The 12,788-nt window shown below is 50.4% G+C and overlaps 1 protein-coding gene across 1 annotated transcript in view; it reads right to left on the bottom strand.

Annotated features, from left to right (window-relative positions):
• The window catches only part of LOC149375786 (protein unc-80 homolog), a 251,018-nt gene that overhangs the window by 155,749 nt on the left and 82,481 nt on the right, over positions 1-12,788 (bottom strand). The gene's annotated exons all lie outside the window — the stretch shown is intronic.

The following is a 12,788-nucleotide window of genomic DNA, read 5'->3' on the forward strand; positions in this document are numbered from 1 at the left end:
AAATGGAAGATCTTGTGATGACTTAATTAGTTCAATATATTCTCTTATTGTCTCAATGCTTTTTCTAAATTTTTTTGAAGTGAAACTTCTTATGGCACGTTGTGAATTTTTTTCGAGCGACACGAAATTTCTAAACTCCCCACCACTCTAGCCACTCTCTCTCTTTCTCCGCGTCCCCCTTGCCACCACATGCTATACTAGCAGTGCATCCCTACCACTCCAGCCGCTCTCTCTCTCTCTCTGCCGCGTTCCCCTTGCCACCACATGCTATACTAACAGGCATCCCTACTACTCCAACTCCAGCCGCTCTCTTTCTCTCTCTCTCTCTGCCTCGTTCCCCTTGCCACCAGAGCAGTGCATATACGCGTAGAGTGGGACAAGGGAAGGCCTTTCTCTCTGCCTCGCTCCCCTAGCTACTACATGCTCAAATTTTTACGTACATATATATATTTAAATATGCGTGTGTTTGTGTATGTGTATGTGTGTGTGGGTGTGTGTGTAATGAGGTATTTCATAAGCTACAAATTCGTATTTTAGTAGTACTTTTCTGACATATGAGTTATAAATTGCAAAAAAATTAGAGTATACCTTGAAAATTGATAGAGATGTCCACAAATTAATTTAAAGTGTTTTTATATCGATATAACCTCATAAAATAAGAAAAATCGTCATATCTCTACGGAGAAACAAAATAGGCCGAAAATACTAATTTCTTACAGGTATCCTAAAGGGGAAATAAAATATTGAGACGAAAAAATTGAGGTGTTATTTGTTATGATAACATAAACTCAAATTCGTATTTGCGGTCTATCTTTATGAAAATGGAGTTATAAATTACGAAAAAATTGCAGTATACTTTAAACATAAATGCAGATGTGTGCGAAGAAATTTAAAGTGTTTTTATGACAACGTAACCTCAAAAAATTAGAAAAAACACCATATCTTAAAGGAGAAGCAACATAAGTCGAAAACACCAATTTTTCTGGATTTACTCAAGGGGAAAAAACAATCGAAGCGTACAATTTGGTTTGATGAAAACATGATTTCCAGCCATTTTAAATACGAAATTTTTTTTCTTGATTAATGTTATTGAAAGGAATTTACTCAATTTACTCGTAGCAATAACATATATGATTGCTTCTCATATAATTTTCTGTATAAAATCAGTTCAATATTTGATACTTAAAGTTTCACTTCTATCGTGGGTCCCACGACCCATTTTTTTTTTAGTACCGTAAATACCAAAATCTGACAATAAGAGTGACCTCTAACAGGAAATAAATGTTGAATTTATAATTGTAATTGCACAGATAAAATGAAAAGAATCGCATTGTTAGATAATTACGATTCTGACCTCTAGCTGCATCTGAATATAAAAATATACTATCGTAGTAATTTTCTTCTAGCTCTTTTTTTAACGCGTAATTTATTAAATTTTAAATAATACATTTTAGCTTCTTTTTTCACACTGCCTTTCACAAAATAAAACATATTACTATGTGTTGGCATGTACGACTTTTTAATAGGCTGTATACATAGTGTGTAAGACAGCGCCACAGGCAAGGTGATACTTGCGGGCCCTGTGGTTAGTACAGTGTAAGCCACCGTGCCTTCTACACCTCTCGTCGGTTCTAGCTTTATTGTCTTTGTCTGATAAGTCGGTTGTAAGTCTGTAAGGTCTGTAAATTGTATCTGTTGTGTTCTACGTCGGTCGGCAGTTTTGTTAAAAAAACTTTTTGTCTAACTTGTAATATTCGTTTTATTATTTCGCGCACCCCCTTTACTCACACCTCTTCAGGTTATGGGCCCCAGACTCGCATCACCGCGCGTGATCTCTTCTTTATTTTTTGTGTGGGTGAGTGTGACAAAAGGGAGGATGGCGGAAAGGGCTGAAACAGCAAAGGATGGACAAGAGAGTCCAATCGAGGAAGCGGCCGAGAGCGTGACCCCTGGTGACCAGGCCGAGTCGGTTGTCGACCAGGCGTTGTCGACGCCGGTCGAGGATAGGGGAGCAACTTTGGACGCCGGAACCGAGATCAGCGGTAGGTCAACACTTTGTTTTTTTCGAGTGATGCCTAGGTTGGACGCTACGACGTCAGGTAAAAAGGGGATTTCTTGTGCATTCTGAGAAATGCGTGGGATTCCAAAAAACATGTGGCGTCGGTAGCGTAACACGCACATGCAAGAGCAGGGTGGATCGAGAGGGGGACAACAGATTGTGGCTGAGGAGAGAGTTCGGTCTCTCTCTCTCCCTCTCGTGATGACGCGAGGCTTTTTGACTGAAAATATATTACGAGGCTGTTTATGTTTTGTTTTCATGTATTCTCGCGTCTTTTGTTCTTGTCGCCTCGACTGTTGCGTGCGCGTTACAATATGTTTAAGAAACTCTTTATTTGTTGAGTACAAGGGAAGCGGACCCGGCGACAATGAATAGCGTGCTTTCAACGTACGATGCTCTACTGATATTTTTGGTGGACTAGCTGTCTCGAGCGGCTTGCTGGCTGCTGCTGGTGTGGCTTGGCTGGTAGAGACTTGTAGCTGGCCAGCTAATGCGTGAACCTGTGTATCAGGAGACGAACTGAGCTGGTCCCGGCACAGGCCGTCGATGCCAGCGGCAGCGGCGTAATGAAGCGCCGAGACGATCAGGAGGGGGGGCCGACCGACAGTATATCGTCGAACGAAACATCCGGCCCGCCTCGTTCCAGGAACGAAACTTCAAGTCTCGCCCGCCGTATCCAGAGCGGTTTCGCCTCCAAGCGATGCAGGCTGAGAGGCCGTCCGGGTTATCACAGGAAGCAGCGTGACTTTCGTGATTGGCCTGGTGTACTTTCCCGTCACCGTTCGGACGGTCACAGCGCGTATGAGGCCGTCTGGGCCAGGGTGAACACCAGTTACACGGCCGAGAGGCCAGCGGCCGTTGGTCGAGAGTAGAGATGAGTCAAGGATGGCGACGATATCATACAAGGTCAGGTTCCGATGAGGGGTGATCCACTTCGATCGCTGTTGAAGAGTATTAAGATACTCCCGACTCCATCGGGCCCAGAATTGTGCTCTGATGCCCCGGACAAGCTCCCAGTGAGCCAGATGGTCAAGATCCTGATCGGGTGGCGTGGCCTCGATGATTGAATTGAGGGGTGCTCCAATGAGGAAGTGACCGGGGGTCAGCACGCCCAGGTCGTCTGTGTCGCCCGACGGTGGAGTGAGGGGTCGGTTGTTGAGGACAGCTTCGATCCTGACCAAAACGGTTGAGAACTCCCCGTATGTCAGGTGCCGTGAGCCCATGACTCGTCGGAGATGACCTTTGACGGACTTGACCGCGGCCTCCCAGAGACCTCCAAAGTAAGGGGCCCCGGGTGGAATAAAATGCCACTCGATACCTTGATCCGCTAGGGCACCCGCGATGAGGCCCCACCGGTGCTCAGCAAGACGGAGCGCGTCGCGCAACTCGGTGTCAGCTCGATGGAAGCATGTCGCGTTGTCGCTCCAGAGTTCAGACGGTTTTCCCCGGCGCCCAGAGAAGCGGGTGAGAGCCGCAAGAAAGGAGACGGTTGATAGATCGCCTACGAGCTCCAGATGTAGTGCCTTCGTGGTGAGACAGACAAATATAGCGATGTTACCCTTCGTGGTGCGAACGCCTCGGCCCTTAGCTGCGAGGACGTGGAACGGCCCAGCGTAATCGATTCCAGTGCGACCGAAGGTGCGGAAGGGAGTAACTTGTGACCGTGGGAGAGGAGCCATCAATTAGACAGCTGATCGGGCTTGGAGGCGAGCACAAGTAACGCAACTGCGTAGGAAAGCCTTGACTTTCCGGGAGCCACCGATGATCCAAGCACGCTTGACGGTGTACGCGCTGGTGGTGCGAAAGCCCCTGTGGAGCGCTCGGTGATGGGCCCACGCGATCGTAAGCGTGGCGAGAGGGCAAGCGCCGTCAAGGATGGGTGGGTGTCGCTCTGCGAAGGACATCTCGGCGTGCTGGAGGCGACCGCCCACATGCAGAACGCCGTCTGTATGGACAAAGGCTGCGAGCGATGTCAGTGAGTGCCGCTTGAGAAGGGCGTGGCCCGTGCGAAGCAGTGCAAGTTCATCAGAGAAGGCACGCTGCTGGCTCAAGCGCACGCAAGCGAGGTAGGCATCGGTCAACTCGGTAGCCGTCGGTGCTAAGAGCATCGGTCGTGTAGGGGCTCGACCGAGATGGAGTCTCGCCCACCGACGCAGGTGGGTGAGGGTGCGCAGGAGGACGCCCAGATCGTAGAACAGTCGGAGAGGGTCGAACTCGACCTTTTGCGTGACGTTGCAGAGGCAAGGAGGTGAGGGCTTTGGCGGCTCGGAGGGCTCCTGGGGCCAACGATCAGGGCCTTTGGACAGCCAGGAAGGGCCAGTCCACCATGTCTGCTGGCGGTGTAGAGTCTGGGCATCGGTGCCTCGAGACGCCACATCGGCAGGATTGTCATGAGTAGGCACGTAGCGCCAGATGTGCGGTGGCAGTACCTCCTGGATGTGGGTGACGTAGTTGTCGACGAGAGCGTGGTTGGTCGGCTCGACAGAGCGGAGCCAGCGTAGAATGACTTGGGAGTCGCACCAAGCGTAGCATTGCTTAATAGGGATATTCCACTCGCTGACGACCAAGCGCAGTAGTTTCGCAGCAAGCAGCGCGGCCCGCAGCTCAAGGCGAGGGATCGTCATGCAAGCCTGGGGCGTGGCTGACGGCTTGGGGCTTCGGATGGGCGCAAGTTTCGTCTTGGCCAGCAGAATGTGGCAGCGGACTTGCCCTGAGGAGTCCTGCAGCTGGGAGTACACCACCGCGCCCATCGCGCGGCGGCTGGCGTCTGAAAAGGCGTGGAGGTGAATCTTCGACGGAGCCGAAGATCCAATCCAACGTGGAATAGAGAAGCCTTGGATTGATTTCAGCTCAGTGGTGAAAGCTGACCATCGAAGAGCCATTGATGCAGGCACGACCTCATCCCAATCTAACCGGGCGCGCCAGAGATCCTGCACAAGGAGCTTGGCTTGGAGTATGGTCGGCGCGAGCCAACCGCAAGGATCGAAGAGGCTCGCGAGTTTAGCAAGGATGCTCCGCTTGGTGTCCTGTTCTCGAGCTGCCGGGGGTGTGAGCCAAAAAGTATCCGAGGCTGGGTCCCAGCTGATGCCAAGCTCGCTGACGAGGCCGGCGTCGCTGAGTTCACGCCACGTAGGGCGCAGGCAAGCTTCCTGGGTGAGGTCAGCCAGAAGTTCGGCGTCATTGGCGACCCATTTCCGGAGTGGAAATCCGCCTGAGCGCAGCAGACCAATTACTTGATCCCGAAGCTGGCGGGCCGTTTCGAGGTCATCGGCACCCGAGAGGATGTCATCCACGTACTGATCGTTCATGACGACAGGTACGGCGTCCGGCCACAAGTGTCCTTCGTCATGGCAGAGTTGTTGAATCACACGCAGTGACAAGTAGGGCGAGCAAGTCACGCCATAAGTAACGGTGCGCAGTTGATAGTGTACAGGCGGCTGACTTGGATCGGGACTCCAGACGATGCGCTGAAGGTCTGCGTCTCGCGGGTCGACCCAGATTTGGCGGAACATCATCTGGACATCGCTGCAGAAGGCGACGCGATGTCTTCGCCATCGCAGCAGGACTGTCGGTAGTGCGGTCTGGAGTCTCGGCCCGGAGTGCAAGATGTCGTTTAGGCTGTAGCCACTCGAGGTTGGGTGCGAGGCGTTAAACACGACGCGCAACTTTGGTCCAAGGTTCCCGTGTTGCCAGATGCCGTGGTGCGGGACGTAGCAGACCGTGCTGCTCGGTTCGGAGAGCTCTCGGCTGGAGAGCTGCTTCATATGACCGAGGGCGAGGTACTCGCTCATGAAGCGGTTATACTCGGTCGCCATCTTTGAGTCCCGCTGGAGGCGACGGTGTAGAGATCGCAGTGAGGCCAGGGCGCTAGCCAGGCTATCGCCGAGGAGCGGTGCAGCATTGGGCTTCATAGGCAAACGCACGATATAACGGCCGTCCGCGTCGCGCTGGTAGTTGGCGAAAATCCGCTCACAGTCGATGTCATCGGGCGCGCGGCGGCAGACGGAGGGCACCTCTTCAAGTTCCCAAAAGCGCTGGAGTAGCATGACGAGCTCGCGATGCCAGGGTGGAGCCAGCTCATCGTGCAATGTCGGACACGTGACGGCGCTGTCCAAGGGGCGCCCAGGAGCACACCCGACTAGAGTCCAGCCGAGTGCTGTATGCTGACCGACAATCTCTCCACGCTGATATTACCCAGGGCGCAGCAGACGGCTGTAGACCTCAGCGCCGATGAGAATATCGACCGCACGAGGAAGGCCGAAGTCGGGGTCGGCGAGGTCCTGCAGGCTGGCCCAGACTCGCAGGATGCTGGGGTCAAGCGGGGCCGCAGGAGTTGAAAGACCGAGGTGGGGTATGCACAGCGCCTTCAGATGCAAACTGGGGGTGCCATCTCCTGGCATCAGGCGCAGGCTGGCGCGGAGTGTCGACCTTACGGCGTGTTCACCGCCGATGCCCGATACGCTGGTTCTAGAATCCTCCAAAGGGGCCTTCAGGCGGCGAGCGAGCTTGAGAGAGATGTTCGAGATCTCAGAGCACGGGTCAAGGAGGGCTCTCATGGTGACGATGGGCCCCCGGCCGCCGCTGAGTTGGACGAGCGCGGTCGGAAGCACCGCGAGTCATTGCCGGGACTCATCAGGAGTCTTGAGGAGATCGGAGCTGGTTGGCTTCGCATGCTTGGGTGGGTCCAAAGATCCTGGAGCTTCGGACTGGCGCTTGTGGCTGTCGTGCAGCAAACTGTGGTGCGCCGCCCGGCAGCGCTGGCAGACCGACTTGGAGGGGCAGTCATGCAGGGAGTGCCCTGGCTTCAGGCAGTTGAAGCATAACTTCTCCTGGAATACGATGTGCATCTTGGCGGCTGGATTCAGATCCCGGAACTGACCGCAATGCCCGAGATAGTGGGGTTCGTGACAAACCGGACAGTTCGCTGGAGCCTCCTGGGTCGTGAGGGAGCGGAAATTGCGCCCTGCGTGTATCGAGGAGGGCCCTCGTAAGCCGGTGGAGCCAGCTGAGCGCGCTAGATGAGAAGCCTCTACGGAGCTGAGAGTGTGGCATCTGCGCCGCAGAAACGCAGCCAGCATGGTAAAGGTGGCCCAGGAATCACCGGGCCCGTCGCTGGAAATCTCCAGCTTCTCCAGCTCGTCTTCCCAAGCACGTCTTGTGGTGGCGTCCATGCCCGTTGCTGCAAACGCGATGAACCAATCATCCCAGGAGGCGACAGGGCGGCCGAGAGCACTAAGCTGATCGCGATGACATTCAAGCGTGTCGAACAGCGCTTAGAGACCTCCGGCTGACTCTTCCCCCAGAGGCTTGATGCTGCGGAGCGCCGCAACGTGGTCCTGCATGAGGAGCCGCCGATGCTCATAGCGGGCCTCGAGTAGGCTCCAGGCTGTCGGGTAGTTGGACTTAACGATCTGCATGGAGTCCAAGACGGCCTTGGCATCGCCTTGAGTGAGTGACTTTAAATAATAGAGTCTCTCAACGTCCGTTAGCTGATTCTCGTCGTGTATGAGGGCTCGGAACAGGTCCCTGAAGGATTCCCAGCCCTCTCGTCGTCCCGAGAAGGGCGGGATGGTGATCGTAGGCAACTTGGGCCCACGATGTGGTGCCGGTTCTCCGGCTGGGCGGATTTCCTTGTGGGCCCCGGGTGGGGCTAGTGCGAGCCGAGCGTCATACAGGTGTGACCGGGCATCGACGAAGTAGGCCTCTGCGGCGGCGTATATGTTGTCCGCGGCGTCGCCATGTTCGGTGGTTTCTGCGGTCAACAAACCCACGTGGTTGACCTGGAAGTCATTCCAGTAGGCGTCCAAGAGCTTAAGCCGAGCCGTGACGAAGCCTGTGGTCCAGTGGCTTGTCTCGGTGGCCTTTACAGCGGCCGTGAACCAAGCGATGACGTCGCCAAGCCGTTGTTGGGTGGCAAACAGGGCTGACGCCTGTCTGGTTTCCCTGAAAATCATGAATATAATGAGTTCGACGTTGAATCATCAACGGAACTTGAGGCGGACGCTTCTTAATCAGCTATAAGTCGCTCTGCTGAGCCAACTGTTTCGTAAGCGAGGCGACACGGCGCCAGGCGCTCGGAAAGGATGACTACTCTGCGAGCGAGGCAGCAAGGCGCCAGACGCTCAGTTGGCTGTATGAAATCCACGACACGGGCCTCATGGCGACCGTGGTGGTCTCGAGTGCGCGTGCACTTGTGAGCAGCAGTCATGCGATGCGGGCAACATGGTGGTCGCGGGGGCTAACGCTCGCACGGCGAGCAGCCAAACCTCAAATCCACGACACGGGCATCATGGCGGCCGTGGTGGTCCAGAGCGCGCGAGCTTCAGTCGGCGACGCCTGCAATATGGCGGCGGCAGTGGCTAACGCTCGCACAGCGAGCAGCCAATATGGCGGTCCCAAGCGCGCGTGCACTCGCGAGCGCCAGTCGGCGATGCCTGCGAAATGAAGGCCGCGGTGGCTGACAAACGAGAACCACGGCTGCCACGCAATCCGTACCATGGGCAGCGTGGCGGCCATAACCTCCGGCTACATTAATTAACGCGCGTGGACGTGCAAGACACGCGCATTAACACAAGACGCAGGACTTAATGCGTACTTACATCGTGCCAGCTTTTCTCTCCTTGTTGCTGAATCCGGCTCGAAGGACCAATGTTTAAGAAACTCTTTATTTGTTGAGTACAAGGGAAGCGGACCCGGCGACAATGAATAGCGTGCTTTCAACGTACGATGCTCTACTGATATTTTTGGTGGACTAGCTGTCTCGAGCGGCTTGCTGGCTGCTGCTGGTGTGGCTTGGCTGGTAGAGGCTTGTAGCTGGCCAGCTGATGCGTGAACCTGTGTATCAGGAGACGAACTGCGCTGGTCCCGGCACAGGCCGTCGATGCCAGCGGCAGCGGCGTAATGAAGCGCCGAGACGATCAGAAGGGGGGGCCGACCGACAGTATATCGTCGAACGAAACACAATATAAATGTCTGAACTGGGAAAGTTTGAACGTGTGTTGGCAAAAAATTATATATGTCCTTTCCCGGTGCTTTTAATCAATTGAACTCTAGGCAATAAATATTCAAGGTGGTTTTCAGATTAAGTCAGAAAAGGCTGATATTTTGAAATATTTACTTTTTCTTTTAGACTAGCAAACTATCGATGCTCTGTCGAGAATATGTCAGGGAATTTGATCCCAAGACAAGTCAGAGGGGTGACAACAAGATGCCATCTTGTTGGTGGATAAAAGGGGAATAATGGCATGTGTCGGGCAAAGGGATATTCCCGCCAAAAGTGTGTAGACGAAATTATTTTCTGTGTGACTCGCACAGTCACGTTAGACTTGTGTTCGGTCGCGCGCGGCTGTGTGAGTGCCCAGCGTGCAATCGTGCTTTGTGTTCGAGCACGAGAACACGCTTCAGGCCACGTTGACTAGATTCGGCTTGCGTTCGGTTGATTTCTAGTTGACTCCCTGAAAACAATGTCCGTCTTTTGTTTTAGATTACCTGATCGGTGACGATTACAAATACATTAATAAATTTATTTGTAAAAAGAAAGGCAAAGTGACGTTGCTAGGAAATCTATTCAGGGAAGACGAGGAAAGCGAGGAATCTGCTCGTGATAAACCGGGGTTATTTGAAAAGTCGGTCAAAGTGTTTAAAAGTCAGATGAGAAAAAGTTCGAAATGTCAGAAGTCCGAAACTTTGATGAGATAAATGTAGACAGTTAAAATCTTTGGCAGAAATTAGGCGAAAATGAGTCTGTTCACGAAGCAGCCCCCTCTTCCCCGTCGCGCACACCGGAAAATACCTAACTTAAAGTAAAGAAAGTGCAAACCATTGAAAACAAATATAAATAGATAAACGTCAGCAAAACGAAGTTGCATATGGCAGATTAACAGAAAAATGAAAATTTTTCAGAAAACATCATCCTGGCTAGGTTTGACTCGATGATGGCCGCGATGAGTCAGATGATCAAAAGGCAGGAGAAAGCAAACGAGGAGGCAAGGAAGGCAGAGAAAGAATGGGCAAGAAAGGCAGAAGAAGAAAGGCAGGAGGTTGAAAGAAATTAAGAAGAGGGAGACGCCTCTTACAACGGCCGCGATTCGTAAAAAAAAAAAAAAAAAAAAAAATAAGATTGCATGAAATTAAATTTTACAAAAGGGAAAGAATCGGTTGCCAAATTAATAGAAAAATTTAAGGAACTGTTCTGAAATTATAAGACTATAAGTACGTCTGGTCCCTTTTCTGAAGAAGAAAAGCGAGATGCCTTTTATACTGCCGTAATCAGAGCAGTACCTAGCGTGCAGGTGACAGACTTCACGCTTAAAATGCAAAGCAGAGATGGAAAGGGTATGACATATGAAAACCTCATGTCGTACATGTTAAAGGTCGAGTCAGAAGGCCTAGCACAAGCCACTAGAGATCGCCCCACGAGGGCAGCTTTAACTGCCTCTTGGCCCCAGCACCGTCTCCGCTGCTTCAACTGTGATGACTGGGACCATATGGCTGACAAGTGTCCAAAGGCAGGTACCGGGCTCAAGAAGTGTTTCACGTGTGGCACGTTCGTGTATGACATCCCAGCTGACAAAAGATGCATTACGAGATGTGGTGAGCAAAATAAGTCTGATTCATGGGATTTTTAAAGGCAGGGCCCTGGAAGTCGAGGGAATCAAGGTGGCCGCGGCGGTAGCCGTGGCAGTGGCCGAGGCCGCTCCAGTTCCCGAAACTTTGGGCAGAAAAGGGACTCTAGCAACGTCAGGGAAGAAAAAAATCCCAAAAGGCAGAAAGTCTCTGACTAGGGCCGGGAGACAAAGGGAAAACGAGATGCTTCAGTGTCAAATAAAGGTGAGTCTCTGACGTTGATCGAGCCCCCCAATACTCTGTTTTCAAACTCTGCAGGTTAAGTAAATAATTCAGAATCGGATGGAGAAGATAAAATTAAATTTGTCGCTGATTCGGGAGCTACTGATCATTTTGCAAAGTCAGAAAAATTATTTACAAATATTGACAGAAACAAAATTGGTAAAATAAAATGTGCAAACTCAGACTCATCCGCAGACTTGAAAACGGAGGGAGTGGGAAATTTGCTGCTTAAAAATTGCAATAACGACGTTAAGTTGAAGAAAGTGGTGTGTGCTTGCGACTTGATCGGGAATATATGAAAAACCCTATTGGATGGTTGAATTTGTTAAGTCGGACTACAAAAGAATTAAAGTCTTGACGGCTGAGTCAAAAGCACACACTATTCCTGAAAATTCAACTACAGATATAAAGTTAAATAATAAGTCGGAAAATTTAGAGAGCTCGGTCGGTAAGTTAAATAATGACAGTTTTGAAGATGTATTTTTAATAAATGACAGAAAATTTCATGAAGTCGGAAAACTCCTGACCAAAAAAATAAAAGACATTCAAAGTCCGTTTAGCGAAAATTATAAAAAATTCAAAAATAACAACGGGGCCATGCTGTGGCATGTCAGACTGGGCCATGCTTCGTTGGGGTATCTAAGGGAACTGCAGAAAAACTAACTGGAAGTAAAAAGTCTGAAAGAAGCCGTATTTGATGATGTGATTAAGACTTGTGATGTGTGTTTAAGAACAAAATCCCAAAAACTGCCTTTCCCTTTGGTACGCGAACGAGCATCTCAACCTCTGCAAATAATTCATTCAGATACAATAGGAATTATTAGTCCACCCTCTTACTAAAAAAGATACAGATTTATTTCGGTATTTATTGATGATTATTCCAAATTTGCAATCGCTTACCTGATGAAAAACAAAAGTGATACGGGTAAATGTTCAGATAATTTTGTAAAAGGCTGTAGAAATCTTCTTGGGTTTGAAGCTAAAGTGTGTTATCTGAGGTCTGATCAGGGTACCGAGTACACGGGAGGCTCCATGCGAAAAATATTAAATGACCTTAGAGCTGAACTCCAACTAAGTTGTCCGGATACCCCTGAACATAATGGCACGTCAGAAAGGCTGAACAAAACAATTCAAATGAAAGTCCGAGCTCTAATATGTGATCCGGGACTCCCGGAAAACATGTGGGACTTGGCACTAAACGCAGCTGTATTTGCGTACAATCGTACTCCGCATCGCTCAAATAACATGGAAATCCCTTTAATGAAGCTGGCTCCGAATAAAAGGACAGACCTAAGTCAGATGAAAAGATTCGGCTGCATCGCGTATTTGAGAGTTTAGAGAAACACTGAAACTAAATTCCATGCAAAAGGCAAACGAGCAGTTATGGTAGGATACACGCCGACAGGGTATCGTCTGCTTTGTCTGGACGAAGGAAAGTTTTATGAAAGTCGGGACGTCAGATTTAACGAGCATTTTGTGTATAGAGACGTTTTTGGTAAAAATTCAATTAAAAACTGGGAAAATGTGACTGTAGATATTAAATTAGATGAGTGGTTTTTAAAATTTAAAAAGAAAAAAGAAAAGACAGTGTCATCGGAGGAAGCACCCCCAGTGGTACAACGGAAAAGAGGAAGGCCGAAAAGGCTGATAGAAACAATGGAGGCCAACTTGGTCCAAGAAAGTCGTGTGAAGGACGTCAGCTTTGCGGGCTTAGCTCTCGGGAAAGAATTAACAAAAGACCTAATTTTTAAAAACGGTGATACCAAAACGTCAGGAAATAATGCCATTTATGCGGAAGATCTAGTTTACCACTCTTTGCTGGCAGAAATAAATGAAGATCCAGCTTCATATAAAGAAGCAATGAAGTATGTGGATAAAGAAG

Source organism: Copidosoma floridanum, unplaced genomic scaffold, assembly GCF_036245765.1.
Source record: "Copidosoma floridanum isolate Cflo_tuat_1 unplaced genomic scaffold, Cflo_Japanese_pri ptg000004l, whole genome shotgun sequence".
In the NCBI taxonomy this organism is placed as follows: domain Eukaryota; kingdom Metazoa; phylum Arthropoda; class Insecta; order Hymenoptera; family Encyrtidae; genus Copidosoma; species Copidosoma floridanum.